The sequence below is a fragment of the Sinohyriopsis cumingii genome, chromosome 3 (assembly GCF_028554795.1).
Source record: "Sinohyriopsis cumingii isolate HCF-2022 chromosome 3, ASM2855479v2, whole genome shotgun sequence".
Taxonomy (NCBI): Eukaryota; Metazoa; Mollusca; class Bivalvia; order Unionida; family Unionidae; genus Sinohyriopsis; species Sinohyriopsis cumingii.
The window spans coordinates 34,825,842-34,848,188 of NC_142963.1; the positions used below are offsets into that span (position 1 = coordinate 34,825,842).

General features: G+C 36.5%; 1 long non-coding RNA gene across 1 annotated transcript in view; it reads left to right on the forward strand.

Moving 5' to 3' along the window:
• The first annotated feature begins 5,116 nt into the window (after positions 1-5,116).
• Positions 5,117-22,347, forward strand: part of LOC149802666 (uncharacterized) — a 53,942-nt gene continuing 36,711 nt past the window's right edge. The window contains exons 1-2 of the long non-coding RNA XR_016419929.1: positions 5,117-5,225; positions 18,282-18,353. This is a non-coding gene — a long non-coding RNA (uncharacterized LOC149802666). The remainder of the gene's footprint in view (positions 5,226-18,281; positions 18,354-22,347) is intronic.

Genomic DNA, 22,347 nt, shown 5'->3' on the forward strand with positions numbered 1-22,347 from the left:
ATAACGCTGTTCATTACAGGTTTGCTGGGTTGTTATCAATTTTCTTTTTGAGGAATGAGTTATCGACCTTTCCGCTCTTTTTCTTTTCGTTTGGTTTGGCTTTCTCCCCACCTAAAATGGTATTACATACCGTTCTATTTCCATCCGTAGACACAACAGCATTAGGGTTCGTTTTCCCGACATGTGACAAAGAGCGACTCCTCTTCGTTCCCGTTGTTCCTCAGAAATATGTCCATCTATCCACATCGATGTAATAGTGCAAGAACATTTCTCTTTACTTGTAATTGCCCATGTTCCTTATTGCTCGACAACCCTCTACTTCTTCACCGTATACATGGTCGTACAGAGTGTTCATAAACTTTGGAAGATCCTGGAACTTCCAGTCGACCGCAGACTTTAAAATATGGTTAGCACTCTTCGAATTGTTATTCGTTCAATTTGACGGAATTCGAGCTTTCCTAGCCAGTTCTATTACATGTTGTTTCCTGAAGTGGCAACAATGTTTGGTCAAAATAGGTTCCGAAAGACTTTCCACCCGCCGTTTCATCCAAAATGTCGATTTCCTCGTGTAATCTATCAATAAGAGTGGAATATGTGTCAACGTCTGTAGATTCAACGATACTGTCTTAACCAAAGATGGCCGTGATGATATTGTGTCTGTATTGTAAAGTATACCCAACACTGTCCTCTATGTACTTGCTAGCATCGTTTCAAATGCTCTGTGTACAACACGTGTGAACTTGACACCCGGATATGGCATTTTTGAATGCCAGTTCATTGTCACTGCCCACTACTAAGTTTGAAAGTTCATTATCACTGAGGTTATCTGCATTGTCATACAAGAATGATGAATATGTCTTTGCTGATGAATTTTTGTGTATAAAAGTCGGTCCAAAACACAGTGGATGATCCAAGATCGATCTTCTTACAACTGATAAGTCTTTTATAAACCGTAGGCGTCACGTGGAACTCTTCTAGGTTTTAAGTTTTGTCAATATATAAAACAGTCCAGTTCTTTAAAACAAAATCTTTAAATGTCTTTAATTTGTTGTGCCGTAAATAGTGCTATTAATGGATATTTAAACCATTGGCGTGCTTTATATTTTTTTACAAATGGGTATGTCTTTATCGTCACTTCGACCCTGATTATGCGGTCTGGGACGTTGTTTGATCCCTAGTTAGGTTTCTTTTCCTGTTTATTGATAGAGTAGTTCATATTTGTAAATTATCTTCCACTGCGTTGCTTATCGTATTTATTATTATTGTCTCTATTCATTAACCTTTCTACCACCTCTAAAGGTTTTGTTTTAGTTATTCTGATAATTCCGTTCGCACTGCCGGTTTCATCCGGATGTTGTTTCTGTCGCTTTCCTTCTTTATAGCAAGTCCACGACATTCTAATCGGAAATGTGCCTATGTATTCTGCAATGGCTATGGCTTAAGAGAAAGTTCAAGAGAAGTGGAGCGACTTTCAATCCATGTAATTCTTCTTTTAAATTTTCCATTTCCATCGGGAGAAGCCCTCAGAGATTGATAAAGCCGTCGGAGTATTGTGACCTCACTTGCAAAATGCTTTGGTTCTATAGGAACAAAAAGCTTCTTTCCCATGCTTTGTTTTTGCATGCAGTATAGATCATTTCGTTTGACAAAAGAAACCATCTTCCCGTTTTTCTCCAGGACTTTGGTTGCCGGAGTAGTCATGGTTCCATGCCCAGCATTTGTCTCAAAATTTAGAACGTTTCCCACTTTTCCGTCTTTTTCTTATTCCTGTTGTTTGCATCACCAACACTTTGCCTTGGCAAGTTGACCAGGGATACAAAATGATTTAGGATCCATTGCCACGTGGGTTTCCTTAGTGAATTGAAGTTTCACGGTCGGCTTCCACTGTGTTAGTCCATATAACTGTTACTGATTCTTTATAAGGGTCCGAAAAGGAAGGGCTGAAATTCGTGTTCATACAGATTAATGGTTCGTCCTGTTAACACTTGGATACAGTACGTACTGACTGGTCGTAGGACCAAAATGTCATAAAAATACATGTTGTAAATCCATCGGTCAATGTGTTTTTCATTTATCTTTCATTCAAAAGAATAATGTTTGAATTTAATAAAGAAATTAGGAGTTCTTTTCGCACTTATTTCTTTTTGCATGTCAATTTACATATGCAGTACGTATTGGCTGGTCTTAGGGCCAAAATGTCATGAATATACATGTAAATGCATTGGTCAATGTGTTTTGTCATTATCTTTAAGTTAAAAAGAAGAACTGTTTAGTTTTATTAAGAAATAAGGAAAATACGAGTTATTTTCGTATTTATTTCTTCTTTTCGCAAGCTATTTGACATACCGTAGTACGTATTTATCCATTTTCAGGGTCCGTAAAGTAAGGATTAAAGGTCGTATTCATGCACTTTAATACATTATGTTTCGTCCTGTTAACACTTGGATACACAGTACGTACGAACTGGTTACAGGACCAAAATGTCATGAAAATTCATGTTGTAAATGCGTTAGTCAATGTGTTTTTATTATCCCTTATTTAAACAAAGAATTATTGAATTTGATTATATAAAAAAATAATAGTTCTTTTAGCACTTATTTCTACTTTTCGCATTTTAGTATTGCCGCTTTCCAAGAAGGATTCTTTGTTTCATGATACAGGTTAAAGCATTAACAGTGAGCTTATTGTATAAGTGACACGATCTACCTAAGCTGATTTCGAAAACATATGGAAGACAGAAAACAAATATGTTTAACCTCAATTGCACGACGCTAAATGAGACATCTACTAAATCTGCTTACCATTGATGATTGTTTCCAGCTACTTTAGTTTCTATTGTGGAAAATATTCCTCGAATGAGTTTGTGTAACGTGTACGTCGATTGTTTTTGTAGCCGTTGTCGTATATCTTGCAGACTTCATTTTTCAATTCGGTTGTGCCTGTACGACAAAGTTATTAATCTCTCCGTAGCCAGTCGCATTAGCAGAACTAGAGTAACTTTGGTTAAAAGTGTATCCATGTTGTTACTGCTGCTGCTGCCCAATAAGTTAACCAGCTGCGCTTGCTCTTTTCTTGCTGTGGAATTTTTAAAAAATATTTCGATGCACTTAATGTGTTTGATGACTGGCTTCTTTATTCACTTCGTTTTTTTTAGCTTTCCGCTGGCGATTTTCTGAAGATTAAAAGTGTGGTCCAATACATTTTTAATGTAGGTGTGAACTTGAGTATTTTAGCTGGTTGAGTCTGAAACTCTTCTTCGACGTCTTCTCCTTTCTTTAACATCCCAGTGGCTGCATCTATCGTCGTCTTGGGTGTTGCTGCTACTTTTTCTTTCTCTCAGAATTGTCTCGTCTAAAACTTTCTGATCAAACAATTTTAGTCTTTACGATCATTATCCGTAGCGTTGCGATTTTTCCGTTTCTGACAATGATGTTTAACCCATCAACGATTGTAGCTTGTTGTAAATGTGACATCTCGATATGATTATGATTAACAGTTAATGTGGTATTCTTTCAAACAAACGATGAGTACTCTACGTCGTTTGTAAAGACAAGACACATTTTTCCTCCTTACATGAGATCCAATGGTATAAGTATGATGCCCTAACTGGAAAGTGTTTTTTTAAAATATTTTTCTTCATCAAATCACTCCTTCTAAAAGAGGTTCAGCAATGCAATCGATCCTAACAAAGGAGCAATCATTTTCACCAACGGTCTTTTCAGCATTGGTAGAAATGCTTGTCGAAGAACGTAGTAATATGTCTTAGTCACTTTTTCTCCGCCCTAGTGAAAGGAACCGTCCCTTTAAAAACGCTCGAACAACATTCACACATTGTACCAATAATTTCTTTAGGTGCTTCTTGAATGATTTCCGTTTGCCTCTAAATATTTTATTTAGTAAGTATTGACGAACATCCCAATGCTTAACGAGTCGAGGAGACAGACCCTTTATTTCCTTTTTAGAAGGTTTCCTTTGACGATGGTGTGGACTTTGTTGTACTCTTTGATGGGAAAACACTGGTTTTAAATTAGCTTTAGCTGGTATTATTCTTAACATATGGGAAGTAGAGGAGACAGCTGCAGAGCGAGGTTTACGGGAGCGTGTGCGCGTTCTAAGAGCAATACCTCTCTTTCATCAAGGACTTATCTTCATTCGAGTTTTCAGCATCTTCTTAGAGTGTGAACTTGCTGCCCCTTTCTTCTTTTTGGCCTGTCTTTTACTTTTTTTAGCTTTGGCACTATGATCCCGTCTTAAAAGTGGATGAATAACTACAGCACTTACTGACCCACTTCCAAACGCTTTTCAAACGATTTTTGGCTTTTTGGTATTCATATCGATCACCCATTTGCGCCAAAGCAACTTTGTTTTTCAAACAAAAAGAAACACGTTTTCTTAGATGCAGTATATCAATGACACATTGCAGAAACTGAGGTTCTGTTAAAGGAAACCATGGTAACACTTCTTTGTGACTATCTTCTAGCAAACGTCAACACAACTGTGCATTTGTTTCGCGGCTTGTGTCATACAGTGCAAGAGGATGAGATTGAAAGGAAGTTATGTTGAAAACTGTCAGAAAGAAAAGTGGTAAATGATGTTTTTCAAGTTTTTATGGGAGGTCGAGAAAGTGGTGAGTAAATGACTGTACCTCCTTGTTGACAATAATCATGAAACAAGTCCGTAGAAAGATCAAATAATGAGGATTCGAAGGTTTTAAACCCACCAGTAAATATTTATTTGGCAATTGTATGGTATCATCATAAGCATAATTTAGTGAATTTCTTCCCAACTGTTTGGCCGTAAATAAAAATATACATTTATCTTTTAAACATTTAAACAACACCACATGACGAACATTTACACTGAGATGCGCTTTGGGTAATGTAAATAATATTAACAATACAGTGATGTAATTGTCGCGTAAACCAATGTTTGATCACTTATTCGTCCTCTCCTCAAGTCGGATACAATCCCTTCTTCTATGCGAGGAAGATGTATGTGACCCAGGTGCGTGTTTGTCATGAGTGAGCGCGTGAGTGAATGATCGATCAGTGCACGAAGCGCATGAAGGGGACGATAACGTCGAGCGCCATGCACTTAATAAATGCCCTAGGCGCTCGTCGTATTGTCTCTGGACGAAAAACACCTTTTCCATTGTTTCTACGCCTATTATGACGAATGCAACTCTAGAGAATTGTAGTATCTAAATTTTAGGGTCTTCGTGTCTGGTAAGTTGTCATTTTTTATATTATCATGTTGCTCTATATTGAAACACCGGCGTGCGGGTTGTGTATCATATTTGTCTCGTTTGTATTATTTGTTATGTTCCGTTTTAGTATCGTATATGAAGTATTGATTTTGTTTCGTTGTAGGGTGTTTTTTTTCACCTCTTTTTCTTTTTCCTTGTATCGTTGGCGCGAAATAAACCCCACGACCGAGGAGGGTGTTGTGTTCGCCTTTTCTGTACAAAGCCTGGCTAAAAATAGCGCCCACCATGCAGTCACGACAGGACAGAAGATGGCGGTTCAACAATTAAATCAGACCGAAGTACCGCTTCCAGTGGAGACTGAAGAATGCAAGTTATTAAGTGAAAGTTAACGCTTTTCCTGATTTGAGTTTTTCAAACCGAACAGAAAAAGGAAGTGAAGATATTTTTCGTATTGTTTCTCGTGAGGACTCATTATCTTCGCAGTTAATGGACATGAACTATTGTGTGTATAGAACTCTTACAAATTTGTTTAGTGTTGTGTTCTGTGTTAAGATTAAATATTTTCTGAAGGAAGTATTCTTGATACTGTAAGTTGAATATTTCATGCATTCTTGACTCATTTGGTATCTTTAGTCATTTTGTGTTAACTCATTAGTTTCTCTAATCGGTACAGTTACAGTTCTTTTTTTCTCCGACTAGCAGCACGGTTTGACCCACGTATTACGCGTGGCACAGAAATCACGGAGTCCAAATCAGTTACGGGCTACTGTCATTGTTTAAATTTATATTGACATATTGCCTTTACCAATTTCAAAGTCTTGTTTGCTACTAGAAATAACTAATACAATTCTAGTATATCTAAATTTGTAGGGTCTTCGTGTCTGGTAAGTTGTCATTTTTTAAATTATCACGTTGCTCTATATTGAAATACCGGCGTGCGGTTTGTGTATCATATTTGTTGCGTTTGTAGTATTTGGTCTGTTCTGTTTTAGTATCGTATATGAAGTATGTGTTCTGTTTCGTTGTAGATTTTTTTCCTCTTTTCCTTTTGTCTTGTATCGTTGACGCTAAATAACCACCACGACCGAAAGTATTATTCGTTTCTTTTGTACAACGCCCGGCTCACATGTATAAGGACTGCCAGTCTTTTCAACATCGCACGATACGTTGAGGAGGACGATCGAACAAAGTGATTTGTGTGCGATCAAACGTCTGATAACGTTCTTCCCAGTGCTGTCCGTGTGTCCGTCAATGCATTTCATCCACACGGACAGCACAGGTTTCTAAAGTGGAACGGCAAGGTCCTATATCATCGCTCTGGTCCCATGACACATCATCGCACTCAACTTAGTTTAATATTTGGTGAGGTTTATCACATATTTCTGTGTTAAATTTATCTTTCTCTGTTAACATTAATACTCGCAATGAATTTTTTCTGCCTTAGAAATGTCTTCCTTTTTACTGGAGAAGGGTGCCAGTACCATAACATGTTATGATCAGGAAGACGCACTTGTTTTAATGCAGAAGATCTTGCATGCTTTCCCTAAAGGTCGACTAACGATTTGATGATTGAAGGAACGTACAGTTTTGAGATATCACCGTCTTAACACGAAATGCTTGATCTTGACCTTACTTTAACGCTTCCTTCAAGTGAAAATTCACCACTTGACAGAAACGATAGTTGATGAACATCCCTTTTTCTTTACGATTGGCGTTAAGTTGTCTTTGATTGTATCGTTACTGGTAGCCGTCATTTTAAGTCCATCACTAAGTATACTCAGTATAGTCTATTCGGGATGTCCATGTTCCTAAACATCTTAAATGTGATGGTCATAGCCTCTTGGTTGACCGATGTGCGTGCAACGGTCGGTGTCAAAGTAATGGACTAGATCTCCTAACGATTCCAAGACAGAGTAAAATTTTAAGCTGGCGTTGGCTGTCACGTAAGCATCCATTATGACATTGCAAAACCTATTGGGTCTTGCAAACGCTGAAACTTTTGAGATCAAAGCTTCACGTACGATGTTCACGTGTTCGTAAGTTTTCTTTTATCGTCGATGAGTTGAAATTATCGACATGATTCTATAAGTATTCGGTCTTTGCGAATATCGAAAGTTGAGCCATTTTTCCCCCACAAAAAAAAATTAAACATAAATTTAGCAAACGATCATCTTCATTGTTTCTGTTCGACTTTTTCCAACATGATGCCTTATAAGGATTGGCAATATATTTGCATTCGTGTGACAGCAAGATGGATAACCACTAGCTTATCTGTTTCAGAAAAATCCCTGGACTGGAGGAGTCTACGACCTGTTGGGATTATTCTGTGGTAGGAAAGTGTCAAATTGCGTGCACTTTTATTAGTTGGCATCCACGGTTGAAAGCATGAAACAATTCGAAACTCACCTACATTCTCGTCAAAACGCGTTTAGTCCTCGCTGTAACAAGCAGTGGCGGCGTGATGGGTGATGGAAGAGGGTAATTGACCCTTGGTGCCTGGAGTAAGCCGTCTTCGTGATCTTTTTAAGTTGTTTTTTTTATCTCCATAGTACTTCAACTTCACCTTAGTCTAATGATTCTTCGCGAATGTTATATTGGGTAAGGTGAGGAGGGAGGTTGGCACTTGACAAAAAGGTATCTCTAGAAAAGTATAGTAGCCTTTAAAGAACATTGTATCAAACCCTCTCGCCTCCACTGGCATCAGGACTGGTTTTGATAAACGTTTTGGCTCACTTACGACATAAAGGAAACGTCAATTTTCTGTGTCAATGATGAGGTAAGACTCGATGTTACAAGTTCGTCAGTGGCACTGTGACATTTAATATCTGATCAAACCTTAGTATTGGCGAATGTATTCTACATCGACGAGTTTTGTCAAAAGTTCAGAATAATCAGTAGTGAATCGAACACATCTACACATAGTGATCCAAGAATCAACATCGAACACATATCGATGTATCTGATTTGTTCTTGAGATTCGTCTACTTTGTACAGCTAACGTGTAACATTGGTTCGTCCTACAAACAGTCTCATGAATTCAAAGGTTCGATGTTCACAACATGGTGCTGTTCGTCGACGCCTCGGAATTATGGATCTGTTTTGAAACTTTGATTGTAGTCATGTTCCCACATTTCTATCACTGGATATCCTTGGATATATGGACCCTTGAAAAACGGTTGTTTATGTCTCGTTGAGGAAAACACGTAGGATGTACATGAAATAAACGTCCCTGAAATTCGCAGACGATCTGCGGGTTTCCCAAATCTGAGACCGCGAAAGATTAAGATCCAATCTTTTTCTCCACTGTTGTTGGAGCGTGTTATTTATTGTCTTGATTTTCACACAAGTAATGTAAACAACGCAAAGTTTGGCTGAATATCGACGGCCGGCAGCTTAAATGGACTGCTGTAGTATGATGGCTAGTAGTTTTCGGACACGATTTATTTTTTCTCAGTATACGAATTCACATGCATTGGTAATGAGAGTGTTTTCTTCAAGGAGTCGATACCTCCGTGATCCATAAATAAGCATTCAAATGTTCCGCGACAATGTCGTAATATGTCCACATCTGATGAACAATATTTCAATAAATCTCATTGAAAATCTAAGGGGTCTGAAGAGTGGATTTGCCATCAGGCGTAGAATGCTTCTCGTTGTTCTGTTCACATACCTTTGGGATCGTAGTCTTGAACATCTTGTTAATGTGGGAGCTTGACGTGTTGGTTGGCTTTGGTACAAAACAAGTGTGGAAAACAACCTTTATCCATTTGTCATTCCAAACCTTTTAGGCATTCTGACTACAGCATGGCTACAAAACTCATGGCATCCTTAAAGTATACTATTCCCACTTGAACCTAAATGAGTTTAGATCCATTCGTTGTGACTGTTGGTAATTCGGTTCTTTGTTCTGAATAATATTTCAAAAGAAACTGTGTCATATCCCGAGAAATTGTGAGCAATGACTGTAGTGTATCAATGACAGTCCATGTAATGATGTGCCTCCTCATCGCTTCCAAGTGTCGTCGATGAGGTCTAAAGTGCATTCAGCTTAACTAGAAAGAATCATCTTTTCACGTCCTCTTAGAATCGCACAACAATTCCGGCAGTGATGAAATAAAGGTTTTTAAATGCCACACAAAATTAGGAATGTGATTTCCAGTCTCTTGAGTAAAATTCAAAAGTAAAAAGATAAAATCCACACGATCATCCTTTTTTCTCTCTTGTCTTTGAGGCATTTGATATCTCCTCCATTTGGTTGTCATATATGTTAATGTTACATTGATGATTAACTCAACGAATTGGTCACACAATAACAGCTTTTCTTTCCTGCATAAAAGTTAAACTTCTTATTTGTCCGAACATGATGTCCACAACTGGAACAAACTGTCAATAATTCAGAAGAACTTATGCCGTTTGAATTGTTTCATGCTATATCGCTCTTAACAAGTTTGACTGATGAATGTCCTCTTGCAAGTAGATTATCCAATTCGTTTATGCCATTAAACAATGCAAGATCTGGAGGTACAAAATCCACGACATCTCTCTAGGCATTGAATATGCTGTTCTAAATTTCATGGTCATATTGATCGCAATATTATCCATATCATAGAGATACTGCGATGCTTGTAGCACCATCGAAGTGATCTTGATGATAAATGTTAAATTTTTTTTTGTTTCCACCTGGGACATCCTGTCATCGAAACACGATCGACTTGAGAGTACAATTTCAATGTATTACGATGTGCCAGCACGTCTTGAAGTTTTTGCCTTTCAAGAACTCCCCGCACTGTCTCTTTGAACATATCCGCCATTATCCAAAAAGAATTATTGCTTGTCTTGCTTGGAATTGTCTAATGCTCTTCTATGTTAGTTTCCAGCACTATTATTCGTTGCACAAGTCTGAGCCACCACGATGGCATGGGCCATGTATAACCGGTATATGGACGATACATTGTTTTCCTTGTTTGGTTCCTCAAAGATGATCCACCAATAAATATTTGCGTCGTCCGCTACCTGTTAGAGGTGAAACGTGCGTCATGTGAATAGTAGATTTTCCATTGGTAATATCAAAAGCGTCTTTTTTAGATTCTCGAACCTCTTTAAGTTTAATGCAAGAGTTTGAAAGAAGCAATTTCTTTAGGTGTTCTAACTTCGACCTATACAGATTTCAAACTGTCCTGGGATGTCGACAGCCTCAAACGATCTTTAGCTTGACACTGTCATTTCTATTCCTCTAACATTGAATCAAATAAGTTAAAATGATAACAATCGCTTTCTCTGCTGAAACTTGACCTGAAATCTTTAAATTTGACCGCGTACGTGTAAGCCGTCGTTCCAAATTGTCTGGAAGTCGCCTTGTAATATGCTCAGTTGTGAAAATAATCTTTAACGGCTAAGGCATGACTTTCTTTCTTGGCAGATCTTGACTTTCTCGGTTCAATTGAGTTAGACGGTGTTGGCACAGGACTACGCATGTATTCAAAACTGACAGTGAACCTCTGCTAACATTTCTCTCGTTCTAAGATTCGACACAGAATTTCGTTGTCACTAAGCTTACGGTTATGCATTGGCAAGGTGTAATAATTCATATTATACCTCTTTATGTAAGAAAATATACTCATGCCAATTTTGTTTACCAATGGAAGAGCCACAACAGATGACAAGAGATTTATAAGAGATTTAAAGAGTGACATTCGAATGGCATACTTCCAACAAGACTTCTAGAGGAATTTCGTTTTTGTTTCTTTTGGATATTCTTTGAGTAGTGTCTCTTTTCCTAGGGATCCGAGCATGTTCTTAAAAGGAGCCGTTTGGGTTTGGAACAAATTATGGACTTTGCAACATTAGCTGCAACTGTCTTACACTTTTATTACTTCCAGTTTGCCTTGGTGGTATTAACAGTTGCTGCCATGAAAAAGAGAGAGAGAGAGAGGGGGAGAGAGAGAGATGGAGAAGAAAGAGAGGGAGAAGAGAGGGGAATAAGGGAAGAGAGAGAGAGGGAGGAAGAGGGGTAGAGAGAGGAGAGAGAGAGTGTCCTAAACAAGAACACTTCGGTCCAATATGTGGCAAATTAAAATAGAAAAATTTACTTTTTCTCTGTCATTCTTTGCGTTGGAGAAAACAAATTTATTCAGTGTGTCACAATAAAGGACTGAAATTGGATCTACCGTTTGTAGAACTTGAACAGAAAAATGTATCCAGCTGAAATCTGCCTTAAGCTTAACAAATTGACTAAAAGCATTATTATGCTTGTTGGTAAAATTGTATGCATGTTACGATACAACTAGAGAAAATAAAGCAATTGAAAACTGACGTGTACGAAATCTAGGTTTGGTAAAATTTGTATTTTAAAACTATGCCTATATAAAAAAACACAACTAAAATCCGCCTCATTTTACGCCAGGGGCGTCCAACCTTCTTTGGCCGGGGGCCAACACATAAAATTCTTCAGACCATGGGCCACATGAGCAAGAACAGTTCCGTATCACTAATTATGCGTATTAATTAAAATGCATATTTTCAAAAGGACTGCCTGCATGGCTGCGGGCTGACGCATGCAGCTCGCTGACCGCGGGTTGGACACGCCTGCTTTACACTAAATAGTTGTAACATAATGTTCTGTCAGTGAACTGGAATAGTCGAAAATCGAAATGTGACGTAATTCGAGGTTCCCGTTTTACCTCGTTGTGTCATCCTATGCAAATTATGTACAATTAAGCTGCATATTTTAATACGATTTTTCCATTAAGAAAATACTTGTCTATATATTTTATTTCAAAACTAATTGACGTTATCAGTGATACCTCATGAAGAACTAAAAGTGACCTTTGGCCATTTACTAGCGAACTGTACTATAAAAGTTGCAGCCAGAAAGTGATCCCTTATATTTTTGGCATCATTATATAACAGGTCATTTCCGAACTGCATTAAAGTATTGCCTTTTGTAGAATTATATACATTTATTACATGTTATGACTTAATTGCAAGGTGTTAATGGAACACACAGTGGCGGTGGGGTGGCACTGAAAAATATAAGCATGCTTACTGTTATTAATTTATTACTTTTAATTATCAAATATGTAGGTGATACCTTGTTCAGTTACATACGTAATATGCCGTGGTTGTTTTTATAAGGTGTAATTTTCAAACAAATGTACATCTTTGACCACAGCTCCGGTGGCCTAGTGGTTAGAGCGTCTGTCTCGGATGCCGGAGGTCGTGGGTTCGATCCCCGGTTTAAAACCTGGCCAAGTCATTACCAAAGACTTTAAGAAATGGTACTAACAGCTTACTCGCTTGGCGCTCAGCATTACGAGGTTAGTGTTAGGACTGGTCGGCCTGGTGTCAGGATAATGTGACTGGCTGGGACATCACGCTACATGTCTGCGACATGATGTCCCAGTGCTAGACATCGCTATAAACTACCACACTTTAGACATCGTAGCGATATGACTGAAATATTGTTAAAGCTACGTTAAAAATCCAAATCACACACACACACATCTTTGACCATTTATTCTCAGAGGCTTCGGTACATAAAATTTAATAATTTTCCTTAAAGCTAAATTCATTCTTTTCTGTTGTTGTTTTTAAGGATTGCCGTTTCTTTTACCTGATGATATAAGGAAATAGGCAAATAAAGTTAGCACACTTTTGCAGAAGAGGGGTCCATTTGATTCATACAAGGAAAGTAGTAAAGTCATCACTACAAACCCGTATAAAGCACGCTTTAAGATGGTATGATATTGGTATGACTATTATAATTCATAATTTAACCTATTTACATGACTAATAGTTGTTTGTATTGAAGTATGTTAGTATTTAAGCATTTTAAATACGAGTTTTTGAACTGACCATACTGTGTGTGTGTGTGTGTGTGTGTGTGTCCAAAAGTATAGAATGAATTCCAATCATCTTGAATGTGCTGATTTACCAATACTCTTGCTGTATCAGAATAATATGATCTGTAGTGTCGTTGAGTGATTCAAATTAATCCCAGAGTAGTGTTTTAGTTCAAAATGTCAATAAATACTTTGTAATCAAATGAATAATTCATATAAAAGATTCCTCTCCAACTATATTAAGCACAACTAAATAAACTTTTTTTAATCACAAAAATAAGGTGCGCTAAGATTCTTCCCTCGATCACGGGCAAAGGTCAAACAATAAAAATTAAATATACTATACATGACACTGTATGTGTGTGTGATGTTGTAGTTTCTACATTGAATAACCATGGAAATAAAGTAAAAGAAAAATAAATATGCTGATAGAAAAACAACCACTGAGTAGAGATACGATATAAAATAAAAGATCTTAAATAGGTGTTTGTTTCAGATGAAATATATGAAATTAAGTAATTTCACGCTTTTGCATGTATTGTATGGCCCTATGAACCAAGATGAAAATGCTATCATGTAATGAAAGAGGCACATAAAAGACCCATAACTTTTGCCTACCAAAAATTCAAAGGTGTATCTTTTTGGTAAAATATGTCAATTACCCAAGTGAGCTATATCAGGTCCACTTGGACCTTTTGTTTCGATTTGCAGTCAGTGATTCAATCGAAAAGATTCAAGATCTTTTCATAACCTTACAGATGCATACATCGCATACATCATATCAGAACATGGACTTAGTTCTCGATTGAAGAATCTGTTACCAGAAGTTCTGAATATTCCATTGTGGCCCAAAGAGGCGACCCGTTGCCTTCCTTAAAGGTTATTTTTTGCTCTAGTAACAAGAACCCATTCCAAACATTTATTTTCTTAAAGCTCACTTTCAACTGCTAAATCATGTGTTTAAAGGTGCCTTCAAAATATTATTTCATTTTTATATCATTTTATTTTATTTTTTAACTGAAATCTTTAATATTTGTAAATATTTTGCTCACTGAATTTATATTGAGTACTGTTTTCACTTCCTTTCTGGAAATATGGTCAAAATTCAATGAAATTCGATTGAATAAAGGTGATCTTATGACGGAAGCCGACAATATATACACAGCTGTCTCAATGTAGTCGATTTTAATTTCTTGGATCATACGTCATAACTGCAGACAGCACACACCGATTTATGACAAAATACAGAAATGTATTACCACGTTGTCTGCCTGCGTTGACATGTTTATAACAGCATGAACGACAGTACATATCAGTGAAAGAAAACAACGTTTCAAACTGATCTAGTACAAAACTAAATACATCCTTGACAGGGCATCATTGCATTTCATTTCTTTGTTGTGGTAAAAAAAAAAAAAAGAAATTAGCACCCTCGTGATTATCACGTGACTCGCCTTGTCAAATTTGATCGTCCTTAAAATCATGAAATATGAACCACATAAATCATATATGACCTATTTGTTAAATCTAGCCTAGTACATCTCATGCAAACATAATGTATTTGCATATGGGATTATATATCATATTATTTTTGTAATAGATTTTTAGTACTTATTAATTATGATAACAACATTGTATTGTTTATACTGGGTGCAACAATCATTATTATCCAAATATTCAATGAATAATAAATATATTATAAATATAAAAAATGAGACTTTTACAACTGGTTCCACGTTTAAGAAGTCCTTTCCACCTTTGTTAAATTTGAACTTTTACAAAAGTATAAAAGAAAAAGAAATGTACTCAACCAGTAACACGTTTACCAACTTATGCGGGGGGGGGGGGGGGGTTCAGGAGGGGGGATTGAGGGTTGCGGGATAGTTACGTCCCAAATAAATCTCTGAATTTATTCCAGGCCGTGGAAAACGGTATTACGCTCATCCTTTAATGATCAGTTCTTTATATTGACGTCTTTATGTGATTTGAATAATTGATTTACATTATTTGATCACTGGTTTGTCAGTTTGTTTGTTTGTTTGTTTGTTTGTTAATTCAACTGATCATGATCCTACAATCTTTGAACAAAATTACCGTTGTCATCAGCCAATATACGCTTGTTGAAGCAGCAAAAGTTATTTTCTTGAATTATGACAGCAAAAAGTAGGATTTATGTAACCTTTACTTGAATGACCTGATTTATAACCTTGCAGTATTTTCCCTTGCTCCCTTGATGATGGCTTGTATACATGGGCAGTTACCCAAGTTAAATAATTAACATTTTAGTAATCTCAGACATTCTTCTGAAATGTTTACTTTTTTAACATTTTTACAAATTATTCAGACGCGATGTAAATTGTACGCTCACTGATCCCGGTTGCTGAGTATCATTAATATTATAGATCATACACGGGGGGTTAGTTGACATAAATTTTTATGAACTTTATGAATTTTAAGCCACAGGCGGCTGGTTGGATATACAAATTATATTGTGATTGTGCAATATCATAGCCAGTTTAACGACTGCATTACTAGTATTTGGACATTTCGCTTCAGTAAATTTCAAAATTGTCAAATTTGCGTTTGCACAGTTACATAAGCCGGAAGGAGCACACAGAGGAGGATACCAGACTTCACAGCAAACTACTGTCAAGCATGGCATCAAGTGCTTAATCAAACGTCAACAAAGTAGGATCCTGAAGCAAGTGACGCAGCAGTTGTAAATCCTTTGTTCCTACATCGTCGCAAGCCATGTGCGAAAATTCGCTACGCTCTTTTCAGCCATGGCTACCTGCATTAAGATTGTTTAGTTTATTATAAATATTCATCAATCTGTTTAGCCAATCACTGTGAGCCACAGTACATTTTCTCGGATAGCTGACCCAGATTGACTTTTGTCTGACTGCGTGTGCCAATCAGAAGTTTTCTTTCAACCGATAAAAGATCAGTTTCGTTGATGTATATATTAGTTTATATTACTGGCTCGTTGATTATTTTTTATGCATAATCATGAAAAGGAAGAACTATCGCAAGTACGGTGGAAAGAGAAAAATTGATTATCTCCCTGGTTTGCGACGAAGTTATCCCTAGCACTGTATTGTTCTCGTCTTAACAGAGGAACACTTATCATGCGAATTGTGAACTACTGCAAACCTACTGTCACCAGCGGTTTCTAAATTTTGCTGTTTACCGATGCCAGACTTTTTCACGGCATAAGATTTCGCAACTTTAAGTTTCGGAATAGATCATAATCTTCAATTCTGCGAAAATCAATAGAAAGCAAATAAAACTACCTTGAAAGTATTACACACGTTTGTAGTTCCAAATGGAAGCGAGAAAACACATTGTGAAATATTTATAGGATTTAATGTTTTGCTCTCTTTGTGCAAATCACGGTAAAACGTATTCTCACGAACTTAGTATTTTGGTTTTTCGTCAAGTTTTTCTATTTGGCTTTTATTCTTCCTAAAAACTAAATGATGCTAATTGATGCAACAATGGAAAGCAGAAACGTCTATAAAGAACTGGTTGGCGACGTAAAACTTTAAATAAAGCTCGTTGTCTTTCTAAAAATCTATCAAGAGACATGTTTAAAAATCCATATGTTTGCTTAAAATAAAATAAGGTAGCCCTTATCCACGTTAAACTTTTCATTTTGTTGGATCGTGTACCAGTCAACTTGAAAGAAGGTCAGCGACTCTTGGTTTCACTGAGGAAAGTATGTATACCTGTACTGAAGAAAAAATACTAATTCGACGATCAATTTAAAGATTATGTCCCTATAAAAGAAAGTTCAGCCTTGTAGATCAAAAAGGCGATAACAATTTGCTTAAATCAAAATAACATATAACCTCAGACGCAGTAATACTATATTAACTGTGTGTTGCGTTAATTTCTTTTAAATATGTACGTTGTGGCATCTTAGTGAGTTAATTACAGTCAGGTTAATTCCGTAAAAACAGCATTCTTGAAATTTTCATCAAAAGTTCAAACATAATAATATCCAGCTGTAAAAGGTGCGAAATTAAAAGGCTGTGAAAATGTCGCTGAAGAAGTGGTCACGGCAATAATTAGCTATGTATCACATGCTCTCTGTTCTATATGTTCGGTCTGTATCAGTTGCCGCTCGACTGGTTGCAGCACGATCGTTACTCATTCTTGATCTGGACAGAAATTGTTCAAAGAGCACGATACAAAGTTAGAAGTAAATGTATGGAACACGTCATACGACAGTTTACAAAATGTAAATATGGAATACGTAACAGTAATGCGGTGACTGGTTTCATTTTTTAGTCCCTCTTGAGTTCTTTGCCGTTCAGATTCGTTGATTTCATTAATGGTCACACGATGAAAGGGACAAAGTGTATGTGATACAAAACATTAAAAGTCCTTTACAAACACCCGCATAAAAAGGAAAAAGTGGGGGAAAAGTTCGCAAATCAGTGAACGTAATAGCTGCCCATTGATAATGAAGCGTTAAATCTGATTTGTTGGATTCTTTCTTGCTCTTTTCTGTCAAGTACAGAAAATGAATCGTTTATTTAAAACGCAATAATTCATAACTATATTCAAAGAATCACTCAGTCTTTCAAATTACACGTATTTTGTTTTAAATCCACGAATCGAGATCAATTGACCTTTTCCATAAAATATCAAATCATTGCATAAGGAATGTATTTAACTGAATTCAACTGCAGGGGCAAAGGTCACAACTGAGACGATATTATGAAATAAGTCGGGAAATATTGAAGTATTATATTTTACAATAATTATGTCAATGTAAATTTCACCAGGTTAAGCAGGTATTACAGTTAATATCGTTTCAACGAGGCTCTTTAATGACTGAGTTAGACTGACACATTCAAAAATACTCTCGTTTCGCATAAAGCTCTAGGAGTTTGCGCGAATGGGATTATATGTACAAGATTCATTACATCTATCGACAAGGGGATCGTTTGGAACTACTTTAAGCAGCCTAAGAGACCGAGGTTTAAAATAAGCATGTATGCTTTAAGCCTGTTAATACAACAACAGGAACAACAAAAAGAAGAACAACAACAGACTCGGAGAGGATAGATAGCTTAATGCTGGGTATAGCTGACCATACGTAATATGTCGCACGGGTTTAAAGGTGAAACACTTCTCTAAACCAATAACTATTTATCTGAATGCTATTAAATATGAAAACCAAATTGTCAGGTTTTTTTCTTTGTTTCAACATTATTTACTTCCAGATATCCACAAGTCAAACGTACGACCTATTGGAACTGAAGAAAATCCTTGGATTTAGCAGATTATCCTTCTTTGTAAGTATACGCGGTTCTGGGTGGCAGAGTGGTCTTAATACCTCGGGTAGCCAAGTGGCATTAAGGCCTTTGATAGCCAAGTGGCCTAAAATGGGTGGCAGAGTGGTCTTAAGGCCTGAGGTAGCCAAGTGGCCTAAGTCGCTCACTTTTACAGATTACTCACACATCTCACCTGTTTTCTCGAGTTCGAGTCTCCGTTCAACCAACCTGGGTATGTGAGAAAGCTTGTCAGAAGCTTCCTGTTGGTCGTTGGTTCTTACCATGTTTTTCCTTAACCAAAAATACTAGCTGCCATGTATAGTTTGTCATGTGCTGACCATTTGCCTTAAACCTCACAAAACCAAACCAAGTCTGTCAATATACCAATATTCCGTATTTGTGTATGCAGTTTGTAAGTTATATAGAGAGACAGACAGACAGAGACACAGACATTTAGATATAGTAGGGACAACATCCCATATGAATATCGCCAAAATAATAGTACAAGGTTAAAAAAATGTACTGAGTGTCGGGCAGTGGACAGGAAGTGCTCATTAATATTCAATTTGATCTGATAATTAGGCCCGATTTAATCAAAGAGGCAATAAAACGGCGTTATTTGTCACGTGCTGCCTCCCATAGCGGTGTATGATGAGTTCATTACCTCTACAGTGAGTCTTTCAATGTGTCAACTTGATGTATGACGTCCCTTTATCAAAGCCCAAACCGAATGCCTCGCAAGCAAGCTGATAGATCTTTAGCATGCGATGTGTCGCTAGTCGATTTTTATTGGTCTTTCCATGTTTTATTTGCATTACACTAACACAGATGCTTCTGACCTACTGTACGTTGTGTCCTTAACTTATAATATATATTCAACCGTATTTTCAGCAGTCGCTTTTGAGACGTAAGAAAAAAGGCTGTTTAAAAAAAGTGATTTCTTAATATAGGCTTATTTATATAATAATCTAACGTGCTCCATTGATGTAAGCATACATGATGTACCTTTCCTATATATTCTGACAACATATGAACGATTGAAAATAAGCAAACCACTGCTCATCGTCCGTAATATGCGGACCAGTCGGACGTCGAATACGTATCGTTCCAGTTCTTTACATTATTCCAATTTCAATACCACCCTCATAACGACTTATTTCTCCTTGTGCGCACGAAATAGATACAGGTTTACTCAATTCTACTTTTCTACAGTTATGTTAAATGATTTAGTATACTGTTTAGTTGTCATGGATATTATTAATCCAAACTTTATATATAAAGATCAAACGCTTACTAAAATAAATATTCAACAGCTTTTACCTGAAAATATTTAAACAATTAACAGAAGGAAAAATCTCATTTGTTTCATTTATTCCAACAGTTGCATGCTTCAAGATTTTCGAATGGCCAGAGTTTGAATGAATCTGGAGATAAATAAATTGGAGTCATTTTGTTTTTTGTTTTTTAAATATATAAAAAAAACATAGTGGACATTGGGAGATATTAAATGTCATATGAAATATAATGATCTACATACCACACGAGATTTTAATTGCCTTTTATCTCACTGCATTTGATGTCAAGTTCCGTATGTAATCACTTATAAATCGATTCATACTGCAAACAACAAAGGTTTTGATCTGCCGTAGCATTATGTGCCTGCACACCAGGATCTATGTTTGTTCTACTGATTACACCTAACAAACCGTACATACCCAGATCTGCCGGCGCATTATGTGACGGCAAATCTTGAGTCTGTGCAGTCTGCAGTTGGAATCGACTTATAAGCAAGTACATACGGTAGATACTCATTAATTTGGAGATCTAGATATATGTATAAACAATGACGCGTCTACACTGACCAGTTCATAAACTTTCATATTTCCTTTTGCGTATATGGTTTCGAGTTCGTCTTGTACTCGTCCAATAAATCTGAATTGTTTTATTTAAAGACATATAACTTTAGTTCAAGAAATGTATATGTGTCATTGTCTCGAATTATCAACTGTTACTTGATATTGTATACTTGTTTGTCGAAGCATTAGCTAGTACACTCGTTAATCGAAGTATAACTAAGATATTTAACTTGTATTTTGTTTTGTGATACAAGTTTAGCACGATATGAGTTTTTCAATGTGGGTATATTTCAACCTGAAGATTAAAGCGAGAAAATGTGATTAAAAAAGGAACACTAAATCATAGTTTTTATAAAAGACAGTTATAAAGTATTTAAAATGAAACTGGAGTAGTCGTTATTGTCAATATAATTACAAGTCGCTTTGCTCTGAAGGGTCTACAAGTAAAATAGTTGCTAAATTACAAAACTGAAAATGAACATCCCTTGACCAAACTAAGACATGAAAATTACAATTAATTAATTTTTCTACTAAAATTTAGAGATTGAGAGCAGTTTTTGTCGCGGTCATCGGTAACTAATAACTAAACGAGGTCATACTGGCTTTTAACCGCGAAAACATCCCGAAATTCGAGACGAAAGATATATTGATAAAATCATGTCATTTTTCACTGGCACGTTGCCGATCTAATTAAAATAATTATCTATTTCTGCACAAAATTTATGTCGATCTGTCCTATACATCATAAGATAAATTTGTATGGGTGAAAAAAGTTAATGTCTTGTAGAGATAACGATGATATATGGAAAATCCACAGAGATACGTAAGTGCTGGTAGAATGTCGTTGCAGGTATAGGTATCAATACACTTTGCAATTTTTAACTCTGTAATGCAAGAGATGACTCGAAAACATGTGAGATATTACTGCTATATTTTTTCTTGCATTTGTTTGGGTGTTTTAATGTCGCATTCATCGTTAAAGCGTCAGAACTTGAACAATGTTCCAGGCCACTGAAGGTTGTTTGAGACAGAGACAGAGAGAAAGAGAGAGCAAATTCTTTGGTAAAACCGGTACTCTGGCAGTGTCAGCTACCAAAATGTCTCCATGAGAGATAGCGAGACTTCCTATGTAGAACCGGTGCAATTGTCATTTTAGCTACCAATATTTCTGAGAGAGAGAGAGAGAGAGAGAGAGAGAGCTAGGTAAAACAGGAACTTCGGGGTCAATTCTATGGATCATACCTCGAATGTAGGTCAAAAGCTGCCATTCGGACTACCATCACTATTTACGAAGCAATGACTGATTGAGGAGTTGCAAATGCATCGAACTATGGTTTCGTTCGCAACTTCTCAGTCAATCCAATCGTAGAAACAGCAGAGATGTATCGAAGAGATTACCGTTTCGTTTTATTGCGAAGACATTTCCAGTGAAAAAAAGTATGATTTTTATGTAAATTACTGCGCCGATATACATCCGAGGCGTAGTTTTGTCTTGCAGAAATAGCAGATGACGTTCCGATTGCCAAATTATTTGAATTACCATGTATTCTCCGTCGGGTTAGTCTTCGTATTAAGTGTCATTTTTATCGACAAGATATTCATAAATTATTTCAACCAAGAGCAACAAATTTGGAGCACTTAAAACGGGAGCTATTTTAAGTAGGTCATCAAATAATGACAAATGGATGGAAAAGGCGAAGAAAAAATAGACGCTTGACTCATATGTGGATAATATTGTATTCAGTCATTTTTGTGATGAGGTAATTATGACTCTACCCAATATAGAAATTTTTCTGAAGTGAACATGACTCAAAGTGCAAATTGAAAAACAAAACATCTGGGATGCTTAGAAAATAAAACAACGATGTTAATCTCGACAATCCAAAATGTAAAAATGTTAAATTTTTTATTCAGCATGTTTCTCCTGTGAACATTGAAATAATGGGAATAAAAATCAGGAAAATCGTCGAGTACATTAGTGTATAGAAAGTAATTATAGAGTTTTCACCATGAGAAAATTAAATTATTCATAGTGATTATTGGTGCACGACCGGTGCATGAGTGTGAAAAAAGAAACACAAACAGCACGTCGTTATATCATTGGAAACCACAAAACATGCCACCTGCAAAGTGGATGAAACGTGGCGCTGATCAGCATG